Below are 14,200 nucleotides of genomic sequence, written 5' to 3' on the forward strand. Positions count from 1 at the left end.
CTACCTTCCAATACTGTTTTACTTTCACTTTCCAAAACAAGTTGAAAAACCTCTAGCTGGCTCTTAAATGATGATGTCACATCTGCCAGAGCTCTTGCTGTAGTTACCAGGACGTTTCCTCCCCCAAATTGATATAAGCGCTGCCTGATTTGCATGCTCTATAGAAAAGCCAGTGAACCTCCCAAACTGTGATGTCAGAGCTGCCTTGCCCAGTCCACTCAACCTAATAGAACCAGGTATATTCTGTGTGGAACTCCTTTTCTGTGTAAGTGTACACTGTCGACTGCATTTATCTGAGGGATTTCAGGAAAGTTTGCATTGCCTGCATCTTCTCCAGCTTTTTGTTACTTCATTGATAAGGTAAGTCTTCCAAGTGAAAGCAAAATTTAATTCTACACAGAGTCCTTTAGTTCTATGCATTCGAGTCCTGATATTTTGTGCTCCCGAGTTTTTCAGTGCACATTCTTAGAGTGTATGCTGTTTGTTTGTGAGGGTGCCCCGTGCTTCACTATTGAATGCTGCTGCCAAGTTTTTCCTTAACCTATTTCTTATAGGTTCATAGGTTGGTACTAGGCTATCGGCCCTAGGGCCTATACAAGCCTAGCCATAATAATTCCCTGGTTATTTCTTCCCACACTATTTACTTCCCTGGACCCCTGTCTAGCAGGGCAACTGGCATGATCCCCGGGGTGAATTTCCATTCTCCCATCCAATCATCAAGGTTCCTTCTGAAGAGGGCCAAAGAGGCACTCTGCTTGACATGTATGGGCAGTCTATTCCAGAGTCTGGGGAGTCTCTGGGTCAGGAACATATCCCTCCAGCATGTTTTTTTTATTGTGATGACAAGGTTTAGATCCCTGGAGTGTGTGGCTCTGAGGGATTGGGATTTCTTTAAGTGTAGCATGTCCAACAGCTCTGGGTTTGACATGACCTTGTATGTTAAGCAGAGATTGCCTCGGAGTAGACGATATGTGACAGAGTATAGCTGGAGTTTTTAAGGTGGTCAGCATCCGGCATCTGCTTTAGGCCTGTAATTCTTTTAGTGAGGTACTTCTGCGGCCTTTTCAATTCTTGCAGATATCTTGAGAGGTACATACCAAATGGGGCGTTGTATTCTATAATGGGTCTAATAAGGGATGAGTACAGTGGGACAACGACCTCCTTTTTTTCTGGATGAAAAGCCCTTAGTGATGAGGTGTGCCACATAGAAGGAATTCCTGACTGTTGTGGCGATGTGGTTATTGAAGGTGAGACCACTGTCCACCTGTGTCCCTAAGTCTCTTATCATACTTTCAGTGTTTAGTGTACTGCCACCTATGTGGTAATTCATGGGAACATGTTTTTTCCCAAAGGGGATAACTATAGAATTATTTGCATTGAGCTTGAGCCCATGGCTCTGGCACCAAGCATCTGTTTCTGTAAGGCCCTTTTGTAGAGTATCCACATAATTTGGGGATTCAATAATGGCTCCCAGTTTGCAGTCATCTGCTAACTTTGTTAGCCAGAGTCCCATAGTTTTGGCCTGTACTTCAGAGAAGTAGATGCCAAACAAGAGAGGTCCCAAGACTGAACCCTGAGGTACTCCACTTGTCACTTGTCTGGAGCTGGATTTGGAGTCAGCTACATTTACAGTGTGGGTTCTGTCAGTAAGCATGTTGGCAACCCATCGAGTGATGTAGGGATTAATGCCCAGCTTAATAAGTTTATCTATGATTCCAGAGTGGAGGATGGTGTCAAAGGCCTTGGTGAGGTCCAGATAGGCTGTGTGGACTGCCTTACCTTCGTCCATGCTCAGGAGACTGATTCGAAGAAGTCAATCAGGTTCAAGAGACAAGATCGGCCCTTCACGAACCCAAACTGGGTGGGGTCCAGTGTTTTAAGGGTGCCAATGTCTTTGTTTATAAGTTCTATGATAATACGTTCCATGGCCTTGTAGATCAGGCTCGTCAGACTGATGGGGCAGTAGTTCTCGGGATCCAAAGTGGATCCCCCCTTGTGGAGTGGGATAACTGTAGCTGTGCGCCACTCAGTGGGCATAAAGCCTGAGGTGAGGGTATGATTAAACATGACACTTAGTTGAGGTGCCTGTTCATTTTGTAATTCATATAGTACACAGCCTGGGATGTCATCTGGTCCCATGGATGTTGTATTCTTAGCTTTGGAGAGTGTGGTTTTTACCTGTGTGGCCATTTTTACTGGAATTTGACAATCTTCCGGTATTGAGATGGGCCATTTAGGGGGTAAGAGGGGGGTGAAGGTGGCACTGAATTGATTTGCCTGGATATTGGCAATATCCTTGGGATCAGTATATTTAATGCCATTCTGTTGTAGCTCAGAGCAGATCTGAGCATTGCCATTTAGATTCTTGACATAGTTATAGAATGCCTTGTGGCTGTCTTTGGAATCTTTGGCAATTTTATTTTCGTAACTAGCTTTGGAGGATTTTATGAGGGATCTCAGCTTCTTAATGAGGCTGGTAAGGGAGTTTTTTTGCATCCTGGGATTTTCCTCTTTTCTGCAATAGTTTCTTCCTTTTGTTGTAAAGTTTGTTTATGGCAGGGGACCACCAGATTGGTTTCCTTTTTTTGGAGGAGAGCATCTTGGTTCTATTTGGGATGACACGATTCATGCATGAGTGGATGTGCTCATACAATTCCTTAGTGTAGGACTCAGAAGACGAACTTTCAGTTCCCATCTGCATGGGTGTCATGAAGTTTGTAACTTCTGACTTGAGTAGCATGAAGTTGGCTTTGGAGAAGTTTTTTATGGAGGTTTCCTTACTGGGGGGTGGGGGTAGGATGTGGATGTTAAGGGTGATTAGCTTATAGTCTGACCTGACCAACGAGGGGGTGACCCATAAGTGTGGAGCATCAATTTCCCATGTTGGTAATGACCAGGTCTAGGATATTGTATTTGTATTTGTATTTTGTATTTATTGCTGCTGCTACTGGGTTATATTGATGGGCTGGTTATTTGTTACCACCGCTGCTCGGTTCTGTTTTGTATGAAATGCTGGCGTCTTTAACTCTCAAATCAGCATGTGTATGTATGTGTGCATGCTGCCTTCTGGTTTCCCACCTCCCATGTCGCTGGCTTTTTGCTGATTTGAAAGTACTACTGCCATTTTTTTTTTGTGCTGGTTACTCATCATCAGACTAAGCAATGTGTTTTTTTTTTCTGCAAGTGAATTTTTTATCTAATACAGAGTGTACTGCCCATTACATCAAAGATGGAGTTCATGCATTTTTTTTGAGGGTGCCACGTGTTTCACTAGTGTACGCTGCTGCAGAGTTTTAAGAGTAGCCTAGTTCTTTTGTATCTAATATCAATTTTCTGAAAAGTCCTACTGATGTGACAAATCACAGTGAGGAATACAGGCAAAAGTACAGTAAAAGCTGCATAATTTAAAAAATGACCATGCATAGACATCAATTGCATCTTTTTACATAGGAAGTAGATGTCTGTCACAGTCACTAGAGAACACTACATAAGATCTCATAAAGTATGAGAGACTGTAATTTTCTTAAATTAGCACTTAAAAAACATGCAAATGCTGTCATGCAAGTCCGTGAAATATATATATTTTTATAGTCTATCATTTGTTAGCTACTTAACCACAGTGTAAGGAAAAACCTGGGAGTTTGGTTTGCAAAGAAGTGATTTTTTCCCAGTGCTATAGAGCTTGGATCTATATTTGACAGGGGGAGTGCAACAAAAAAGTGTCCCACTGTAAGGAAGGAAAGGCTGTGAGAAGCAAACAGTACATTAGTCTGGTCACCTGCTGTGAGCTGTCAAGCACATGCAGATAACGGGTCAAATTACCCTTAGCTCTTTGACAGCTAGGGAAGGTAGGTGTAAAGGGGGAAAGGGCTTACCTTGAAGAAGTAGATTTCTTTTGTCAAGCCTGAATTCAAGTTAGCATTTCTAAGAAGAAACAGCAATAAAATGCACTTTTCATTTCTGTTCTGTGGCATTTGCACTGCTTGGGTTTGAAGTAGTCATTGAAAAAGGATAAAATGTTAACCAAAACTGGTTGTTTACAACACAGCAGTGAATGCCTGTAAATGAGTGCAGTGACAGGAGCTCTAGGGAAATAGTGGCAGATGTGATGCAATTTTTTTTTAGATGAACAATGCATACTGGGATACATAGAGGCAGACTAAATGTTTGGAATTCCTTCCATATGCCAGACCCCATGTGGCCAGACTCAGAAATTACATATAAATATATCTAAAACCCTGTAAGTAGTCCCAGAGTGGTGTTAAAATGTAGGAAACAACAAACTATGATGAAATAAACATGTTTTTTGAGTCTGAGGGTACAGTTGTCCTTTAAATGAGCTACCTACTCAATAAGACTCAAAACTGAACTAAAAAAAATCAGATTCCTGTATTAACCTTTAATTTGTTTTTATTTCCTTTTTGTACCCAAAGCCAAGAAACCACTGTGGGGAAAATAATGTTTTTTTTTTATTAAAACTTTTTTTACAATAAACAATTAATAATTTTTCAAGGAAGATGTTAAGATTTACACAAACACTAATCCCCTCTCTAAAATGGTGGTGCATATCATTCCTGAAACCTCCACCTCCCAAAAAAAAAATCAGCTCTGAAACTTGTTTATGGTAAATATGAAGCTTTGAAGAAATGATTTTGGCTTATTTAACATACACTTTCCGATGCACTCAGTACAACTGCTTATTGCTCTTTCACCTAAAAGCTTAAATACAGAGTGTGAAATAGGACTAATTAACTTTTCTTACAGACAGCAGTTTAGAAAGATGCTAGCGGGAATAACAGTTACTACCACATTTCTCAACAGCTTGTAAAAGAAGGTTGTACTTCATAGGAGATTTCATTTTTAATACCTTCAAAGAAGTGTAAAGCAAAATGAAAAGACCAATTAATTGCTTATTTATAATAGGTTTATCTGATGTTGTCAATTTTTATTTATTCCTCAACCACTGGGTTTGGATCCAATCCTTGGATCCAACTCAGCCGATACTACAACTTGTGGCCAACTAGAATTCTCAAGCTTCTCTTTACCCACAATGCACCAACCCCTAACATACCAAGAAATTGTAAAATACTGACATGGCTTACTGTCAAAGTATACCCAAATTTATTGGTACAAAAAGTTTAAAGCGCTTTTCATTTGCCCAACCGGCAAACTTCATCAGAAACAAGTTATAACATTCAAAACCACATTTTATACTGCCAGGTGGTCCTGGATAACCAATTGAGATACATTGTTGCATTTATCTTAACTTCTTAAAGAGACCACACTGTTATGTGGCAAATACTCGTGCTAAAATGTCACATACAGTTGAACAGTATGAAGATTTGCACTCCAATCTATTATGTAAACATCAATACTTTATGCTAAAACTTCTCTACATGTAAGATAAATACTAATCATATACAAAAAACTATTTAAAACCAGCTAACAATTACAAAAAAACCTCATGTTAAAAATACAACTGAAAAAGTTAATGTACTTCATCTCTGTAAACTTTTCAATTTTAAAATACTAAAAATAGAACAGGTTTCATTTAAACCCAGAAAATTATAGGCATTCAGCCTAACTTGCCAAAATAGTTCAAGTTCTTCAAGTTGTAAAGGTGTAGGACCACTTCTAACATCCTGCATAACATGGTCGATGGCCAAGAACCTGAATTTGTATTCATTATTCATAGAAGTATGCTTGGCCAGGGCATTATCAAGTCTGACCTTATTAATGGCACATTGGTGTTCATATATTCTTTCACAGAGCCTGCGCTCCAATTTGCCAATATAAAATGCAGGGCGGAATTGGCACCTGGCCAAGTACACAACAAACATGGAATTACAATTAAACTTCGCTTTAAGTTTGTACTGTGTACCATTAATAATAAAGCTGTTAGTTACATAGGTTCATAGGTTGGTACTAGGCTATCAGCCCTAGGGCCTATACAAGCCTAGCTATAACAATTCCCTGGCTATTTCTTCCCACACTATTTACTTCCCTGGACCCCTGTCTAGCAGGGTGACTGATGTGATCCCCAGGGTGAATTTCCTTTCTCCCATCCAATCATCAAGGTTCCTTTTGAAGAGGGCCAAAGAGGAACTCTGCTTGACATGTATGGGCAATCTATTCCAGAGTCTGGGGAGTGTCTGGGTCAGGAACCTATCCCTCCAGCATGTTTTGTTTATTGTGATGACAAGGTTTAGATCCCTGGAGTGTGTGGCTCTGAGGGATTGGGATTTCTTTAAGTGTAGCATGTCCAACCGCTCTGGGTTTGACATGGCCTTGTATGTCATGCAAAGATCGCCTCTGAGTAGACGATATGCGACAGAGTATAGCTGGAGTTTTTTAAGGCGGTCAGAGTAGGGCATCTGGTTTAGGCCTGTGATTCTTTTACTGAGGCATTTCTGTGGCCTTTCCAGTTGTTGCAGATGTCTTGAGAGGTACATACCAAACGGGGCATTGTATTCTATAATGGGTCTAATGAGAGATGAGTACAGTTGGACAATGACCTCCTTTTTTCTGGATGAAAAGCCCTTAGTGATGAGGTGTGCCACATAGAAGGATTCCCTGACTGTTGTGGCAATGTGGCTATCGAAGGAGAGACCACTGTCCACCTGTGTCCCTAAGTCTCTTATCAAACTTTCGGAGTTTAGTATACTGCCACCTATATGGTAATTCACAGATACATGTTTTTTCCCAAATAGGACAACTATACATTTCTTGGCATTGAGCTTGAGCCCATGGCTCTGGCACCAATCATCTGTTTCTGTAAGGCCCTTTTGTAGAGTATCCACATCATTTGGGGACTCAATAATGGCTCCCAGCTTGCAGTCATCTGCAAACTTTGTTATCCAGAGTCCCTTAGTGTTGGCTTGTACTTCAGAGAAGTAGATGCCAAACAAGAGTGGTCCCAAGACAGAACCCTGAGGTACTCCACTTGTCTGGAGCTGGATTTGGAGTTTGCTACTTTTACAGTGTGCGTTCTATCAGTAAGCCAGTTAGCAACCCATTGGGTGACGTAGGGATTAATGCCCAGCTTAGTAATTTATAGATAGGCTGTGTGGATCACTTTACCCTTGTCCATGGCTCTGGAGACTGATTCAAAGAAGTCAATCAAGTTCAGGAGACAAGATCGTCCCTTCACGAACCCAAACTGGGTGGGGTCCAGTGTTTGAAGGTTGCCAATGTCTTTGTTTATAAGTTCCATGATAACATGCTCCATGGCCTTGCAGATAAGGCTTGTCAGACTGATGGGATGGTAGTTTCTGGGATCCAAGGTGGATCCCCCCTTGTGGAGTGGGAAAACTGTAGCTGTGTGCCACTCAGTGGGCATGAAACCTGAGGTGAGGCTATGATTAAACATGACACTGAGGTGAGGTGCCAGTTCATATTGTAGTTCATGTAGTACACAGCCTGGGATGTCATCTGGTCCCATGGATGCTGTATTCTTAGCTTTGGAGAGTGCATTTTTTACCTGTGTGGCCATTATTACCGGAATTTGGCAATCTTCCGGTATTGAGATGGGCCATTTAGGGGGTGAGAGGGGGGGTGACGTTGGCACTGAATCAATCTGCCAGGATATTGGCAATATCCTTGGGATCAGTATATTTAATGCCATTCTGTTTTAACTCAGAGCAGATCTGAGCATTGCCATATAGATTCTTGACATAGTTATAGAATGCCTTGTTATTGTCTCTGGAATCTTTGGCAATTTTATTTTTGTAACTAGCTTTGGAGGATTTTATGAGGGATCTCAGTTTTTTGCTGAGGCTGGTAAGGAAGTTTTTTGCATCCTGGGATTTTCCTCTTTTCTGCAACAGTTTCTTCCTTTTGTTGTAAAGTTTGTTTATGGCAGGAGACCACCAGATTGGCTTCTTTTTTTTGGATGAGAGCATCTTGGTTCTGTTTGGAATGGCACGATTTATGCATGAGTGGATGTGCTCGTACAGTGCCTTAGTGTAAGATTCAGCAGTTGAACTTTCAGCTCCCGTCTGCATGGGTGTCATGAAGTTTGTCACTTCTGACTTGAGTAGCATGAAGTTGGCTTTGGAGAAGCTTTTTATGGAGGTTTCCTTACTGGGGGGTGGGGGTGGGATGTGGATGTTAAGGTTGATTAGCTTATGGTCAGACGTGACTAACGAGGGGGTGACCATAGGTGTGGAGCATAGATTTCCCATGTTGGTAATGACCAGGTCTAGGATATTGGAGCACCTGGTGGGACTATGGATTAGTTGATCCAGGGCGTTGGAATTTATGAATTCCAAGAACCGTTGGGCAAAGGTGTTGGTACATGAGTAGCTTTCTCAGTTAATGGCAGGGTGGTTAAAATCACCCAGCATTAGGGTGTTTGGTTCTATCTTAATATTTTCCAGTATGTGTAGAAAGGTGTAGTGAGAATCTTAGGGTATGGTGGGGGATCTGTAGCAAGCTACAATTTGGATTGCAGTCTTACCTAGTGTTAGTTGCACCTGGAGAATTTCAGACGCATTGTGTTGGGCAACTAGCCTGGTGGTGTGAATATCCTTGGTGAATATTGACAGTCCTCCACCTTTAGTGTTTCGGTCCTGCTTTGGTGGCCAAAAAGTGTGGTAAGAGTTGTAGCCTGGTATTGCAGGGGTGCTCTCTGGAGCCTTGAACCAGGTCTCAGTTACTGCACAGATATCGATGTTCTCCATTTTTAGGAGTGCCTCGAGAGAGTGCATTTTGAGGTTTAGACTTCTAGCATTGAGTAGCATTACCTTCAGATTTTGCATGCTTGTACCTGTTACAGTGGTGGTTTTGTCCTTTGAACTTTGCCTAAAAAAGGCATTATAGGGGTGGCAAGAGCCTTAGCCAATAACCTGAAACCCAGAGGCGACAGGTGCAGACCATCTCTGGCAAAGCATCGTGGTCTGTCAATCATGTCGTCCCAGGCAGACAGATACTGTATCCCCTTTGAATGACACCAGAAGCTTAGCCAATTGTTGAAGTCAATCACTTTGTCCTTATATTGTGGTATCATTCTGAGCGAAGGCAGGATGCTACTCAGGGCTAGGGTCATACCTGCCTGGGCCACATGATCCAAGAGCTCTTCCATGTCTCTTTTCATGTAGTCCAGGGAGGTACGTCTCAAGTCATTCACTCCAATATGGACAATGACAGAGTCATATTTGTACTTGTTGTGGAGTGACTTGAGTGCATGCATTATGTGGCGGATCCTGGCACCCGACAGGCAGCTGACTGTAATTTTCTCCTTGTTCAACCTGGTGAGAGGGACATCAGTGTGCCGGACTATAGAGTCACCTATGACTAAAGTGTTAGGTACATTGTCTTGACTTAGGGGCTGTTGCTGGGTGGCACACAGGTGTTGTGAACTATGTGACACTTTGGTTGTGATTGGTGTTTGTTTGCATTTCAGCTTCAGAGGTCCTTGTTGCTTGGGCAGGTTACAGCTAAGGGCCTCTGCATATGTGGATTTAGTGTTGCTATATGTGGGTGTTGGTGGTGTGGGTTTAGAAGGGCTATGTGTTGCTTGAGGTATAGTGTGGGTATTAACCTTCTCCTCTTGACTGTCTAGCACAATCTTGGGTGGAGAGAGCTTTGCTTCCATTTTGGCTATGTAAGTGCATCTCTCACAGGTTGTAGTGTTGGGTGGAAGTAGGCTACATGAATAAACTTACAATAATTACAATTTTGGCACTTGTTCATCCCAGAACCACGAGCTTTGACAGAACATTGTTGTTCCAAAAGGGTTTTCAAATTCTTACCTTTCCTAAAAATTACTCTGGGGGAATCGCCTATTTTATTATAGATGCTTGAATTGATTTTAAACAATTCCCAGTGTTTCTGAAGTATTTCAATACAAGAATGACTATGTATGGTATAAGTGGTGATAAAGCTTAACCCAAAATCTTTATTGGACACACAGTCTTTACTAAGACTGTTATCAGTAGACTCTATGTTAGTAGTATTGCCAGGTTCAGATGTTAGACACTCATCACCTAAGATTGGTGTGTAAATGTGGTTAAATCTCTTAGTTCTAACTTCTTTGATTTAACTGCCTAAGAGAATTTCAGGATAACCACGTTGGGCAAACATGTTTCTCAGCAGGTGACATTCTTCTATAAAATCTTCATCTTGACTGACCATTCCTGAGGCTCTCACTAGTTGGCCTTTAATGACTGATCGTTTTTGGTGCAATGGGTGACAACTAGAAAAATGCAGGAATGTATTTGAATATGTACTCTTCCTGTGTATCTTTGCCACAAAACGACCCGTGTTATGGTTTTTGGCTAAGTAAATATCCAAATACGCTATTGCCTCTGTGTTAAATGTTGAAGTGAATTATAGAAATTGTGTTGTCTGATTAAAATATCCCAACACATTCCTGCTAACGACCTCATCACCTTTTAACAGGATGAAGATGTTGGACAGGTAACGTGTGTAATAAACCATAGAGTCACAAAATGTTCTATTCTTAAACACAAATTCTGATTCCCAGTGGGCCATAACCAAGTTTGCTATGCTGGCTCCACAATGGGAACCCATAGCAACCCCTACTTTTTGTAAATAGAAGTTGTCTTGAAACATAAAAAAGTTGTTAGATAACACCAAATCTATTAATGCAGTGACCAAAGAAATTTCAGCTACTGGAGCTCTGTTTTTCTTCAACATTAACTCTACCCATTCAATAGCTAAATCATGGGGGATACAGGTGTATAAGTCTCTCACATCTATAGTAAGAAAATTGTACAATTGGCAAAATGGAGCGCAGGCTCTGTGAAAAATATATGAACACCAATACGTCATTAATAAGGGCAGACTTGATAATGCCCTGGCCAAGCATACTTCTATGAATAATGAACACAAATTCAGGTTCTTGGCCATCGACCATGTTATGCAGGATGTTAGGGGTGGCCCTACACCTTTACAACTTGAAGAACTTCATTTTGGCAAGTTAGGCTGAATGCCTATCATTTTCTGGGTTTAAATGAAACCTGTTCTATTTCTAGTATTTTAAAATTGAAAAGTTTACAGAGATGAAGTACATTAACTTTTTCAGTTGTATTTTTAACATGAGATTTTTTGTAATTGTTAGCTGATTTTAAATAGTTTTTTGTATATGATTAGTATTTATCTTACACGTCGAGAAGTTTTAGTATAAAGTACTGATGTTTACATAATAGATTGGAGTGCAAATTTTCATACTGTTCAACTGTATGTGACATTTTAGCATGAGTATTTGCCACATAACAGCGTGGTCTCTTTAAGAAGTTAAGATAAATGCAACAATGTATCTTAATTGGTTATCCAGGACCATCTGGCAGTATAAAATGTGGTTTTGAATGTTATAACTTGTTTCTGATGAAGTTTGCCGGTTGGGCAAACGAAAAGCGCTTTAAACGTTTTGTACCAATAAATTTGGGTATACTTTGACAGTAAGCCGTGTCAGTATTTTACAATTTCTTGGTTTGTTGGCTTTTTCATTAACCCCTAACATACCTCAGCTCTTGTTTGCCACTTTCATGTTTAGACATGGTCAGCTTTACTCTCAAGCTTATTAGATTAAGATAAGTGGATTATTATCATTAAAATCTTTTTTTCCTGATTTTCTATACATATTTATATACATTTTCTGTGTATTCTAATTTCGTTTGCTGGTATTACTGTTTTCATTCTTAATCTACAGCTTTTCTAACTTTTTATACATGTATGTATTTTTTTGTACCATTGTTGGTACTCGCTTTCCCTTTTATTCTTTTCCTTCCTTACCCAAATAAAAAAAATATAAAAAAATAATAGAAATATATAGTATCCTTAGCTTTTCATACCTTTCACTTTATTTCTCAGAACATGATCCTAAATTTTTGACTTGGAACATCTCATTTCTAGTGGCAATTACCTCTGCCAGGAGAATTTCAGAACTCCAAGCTTTATCCTCTAAACCTCCTTACTTAATTTTCCATAAGGATACGGTGACATTAAGAACTAACCCTTCCTTCCTTCCTAAGGTGGTATCAGAATTCAGTATTAATCAGAATTCAGTATTAATCAGTCTATTAACTTGCCCGTTTTCTTCCTCAAATTTGAAAACAAAGGTAAATACATGTTGCATTTACTAGACATTCATAGGCAGCTGCATTTTTATTTACACAGAACAAAAAACATTAGAAAATCTTGTCAATTATTAATATCTTTTGCAGATAACAAATTGGGCAAGTCTGTCACAAAAGTGACATTGGCAAGATGGATTACAGACTGCATAATCTTTGTCTGTAATAAATCAGGCATTCCATTACCAAAACCTTTGAAAGCTCACTCTACAAGATCTATGACAACTTCATCAGTATTTTTATTCAACCAATCCATGGATGACATTTGCACAGCTGCTACTTGGGCTAATCCTCATACACCTATTACTCATTACAAATTGGTTCTGGTCTCAAGGGGAAGAGCAGCCTTTGGTTCAATTGTGCTCAGGAATATCCTTCGAGTTCCCCCTGGATATAAGGTAGATGGGGACTCTGTCCCAATGACTGAGGAATGAATGAAAATTGGCAACATCAGATAAAGAAGTTACCATAAAGTTCCATCTGTGTTGTCCATTTTTATTCTTCCTCAACTTCCTACCCACCAGCCCCCAAACTTTGACATCTTGGACTTCTGGAAGAATGACATGCTATTAGATACCACTGTGTCTTTTATGGCACTCCAAATATTGTTTTTTTTTGTTAGGTACACTACTCATATAGTTACTATTTTTATCAATTAGCAAACGAGATCTGAGGTATGTTAGGGTTGGTGCATTATGGATAAGGTGGTCCTCCAGAGTTATAGTTAGCCATGAGCTATAGTATCGGCTGAGTCAGATCCAAGGGTCAGATCCGAACCCAATGGTTGAGGAAGAATGAAAATGGACAACACAGATGGAACATTACCATTGTTTGTACTCTCTAACCCCACTGCCTGCTGATTTATCTAAACCATACTGTACTTAAAAATTTTAGTTTGCATATATAGCGGCTTCTGTATTTAGATTAAAGGCTGTCTTCAAAGCTTTGTGTAGTCCTAATTATTATTTGAATCTTCAGTGTATTCTGTTTTGGCGCTTTTCTCCATGGGCCTCCTCTGAAAAAGGGCTCATGCTCAGTTTTGCATACCTGGTCAACAAATGTCAAAATAAAAATATGGTAAGTACATAACTTCTTTTTAAGTATCTTTATTAAGTTATCACTTAAGACATAGACATATACATTTATAGAAAGACAATGAACCATATTAACATTTTTTATTTACATGCATCATACACTACATATGCTTTCCTTCTTTAAAACAACCATCATTTGATCCAACATTACATAAATTGGCCAGTTCTTGCCTTCACTTAAACCTCTCTCCTCTTGTTGAACATTATTTTGCATGTATTGTCCTTAATTTATTTATTTCTATGTAATTTGCCCCTTCCCTTTTCTAAAAATCCCATTTCCAGTTCATTTATCTCTTTTACATATTCAGTACATCAAGTGCAGTTGGTTCAGATTTTGATTTCCACTTTCTAATAATTGCTTTTTTGGCAGCCAACAGAATTAGACTTAATAAGGCCTTACTGTGAATAGGCAATTCAGACCTTGTGTCCCAGCTCAAAACCATTTTCTTAGTTACAGCCATTTCATCTCCCAATATTTCTGACAAAGTATTCTGTAGAGAATTATTTAAGTCTACCAGCTCATTATACTCCCAAAAATGTTCCCAGTTACCTCTTTCTTTCTCATCATACCTCCAAAATCTGCTTTCAGCCTGAGGGAAAATTCTTTGAAGTCTGCAAGGGGTATACACATACCTATGCTGTCTTTTCATTTTGTGTGCCTTTTCAGTGAAAAGTAAAATTAACTTTTTCCACTTAGTAACAAGAAGAATATGGCAGCTGTAGCTTTTATTTAGACAAGCAATAGCTACAGGGAGTTTTGTTATTAAAGTCATCCCACTTTTCATAGGTAATGCTGGATTTAGAAAATGCATGACAATTGCTGTGACCAATCAGTACACATGTTTCTGAATGTTAATTATATTTCATTGTACAACAATGAAAAGTAACCAGCACAAAAGGTAATAAATGTTAAAAAAAAATCAATACACAAGAAAGTATATAGAAGCCCTGCTAGATGTTAATTGTTTGATGAAGCTTGGACAACTAAGACAGAGCCCTTCTTGTGGT

The 14,200-nt window shown here is 39.7% G+C and overlaps 1 protein-coding gene across 1 annotated transcript in view; it reads right to left on the bottom strand.

Annotated features, from left to right (window-relative positions):
- Window positions 1–14,200, bottom strand: part of LOC122807108 (aquaporin-3-like) — a 102,090-nt gene that overhangs the window by 33,945 nt on the left and 53,945 nt on the right. The gene's annotated exons all lie outside the window — the stretch shown is intronic.

This window comes from Protopterus annectens, chromosome 1.part1 (assembly GCF_019279795.1).
Source record: "Protopterus annectens isolate FY-2018-M chromosome 1.part1, PAN1.0, whole genome shotgun sequence".
NCBI classification, from domain to species: domain Eukaryota; kingdom Metazoa; phylum Chordata; order Ceratodontiformes; family Protopteridae; genus Protopterus; species Protopterus annectens.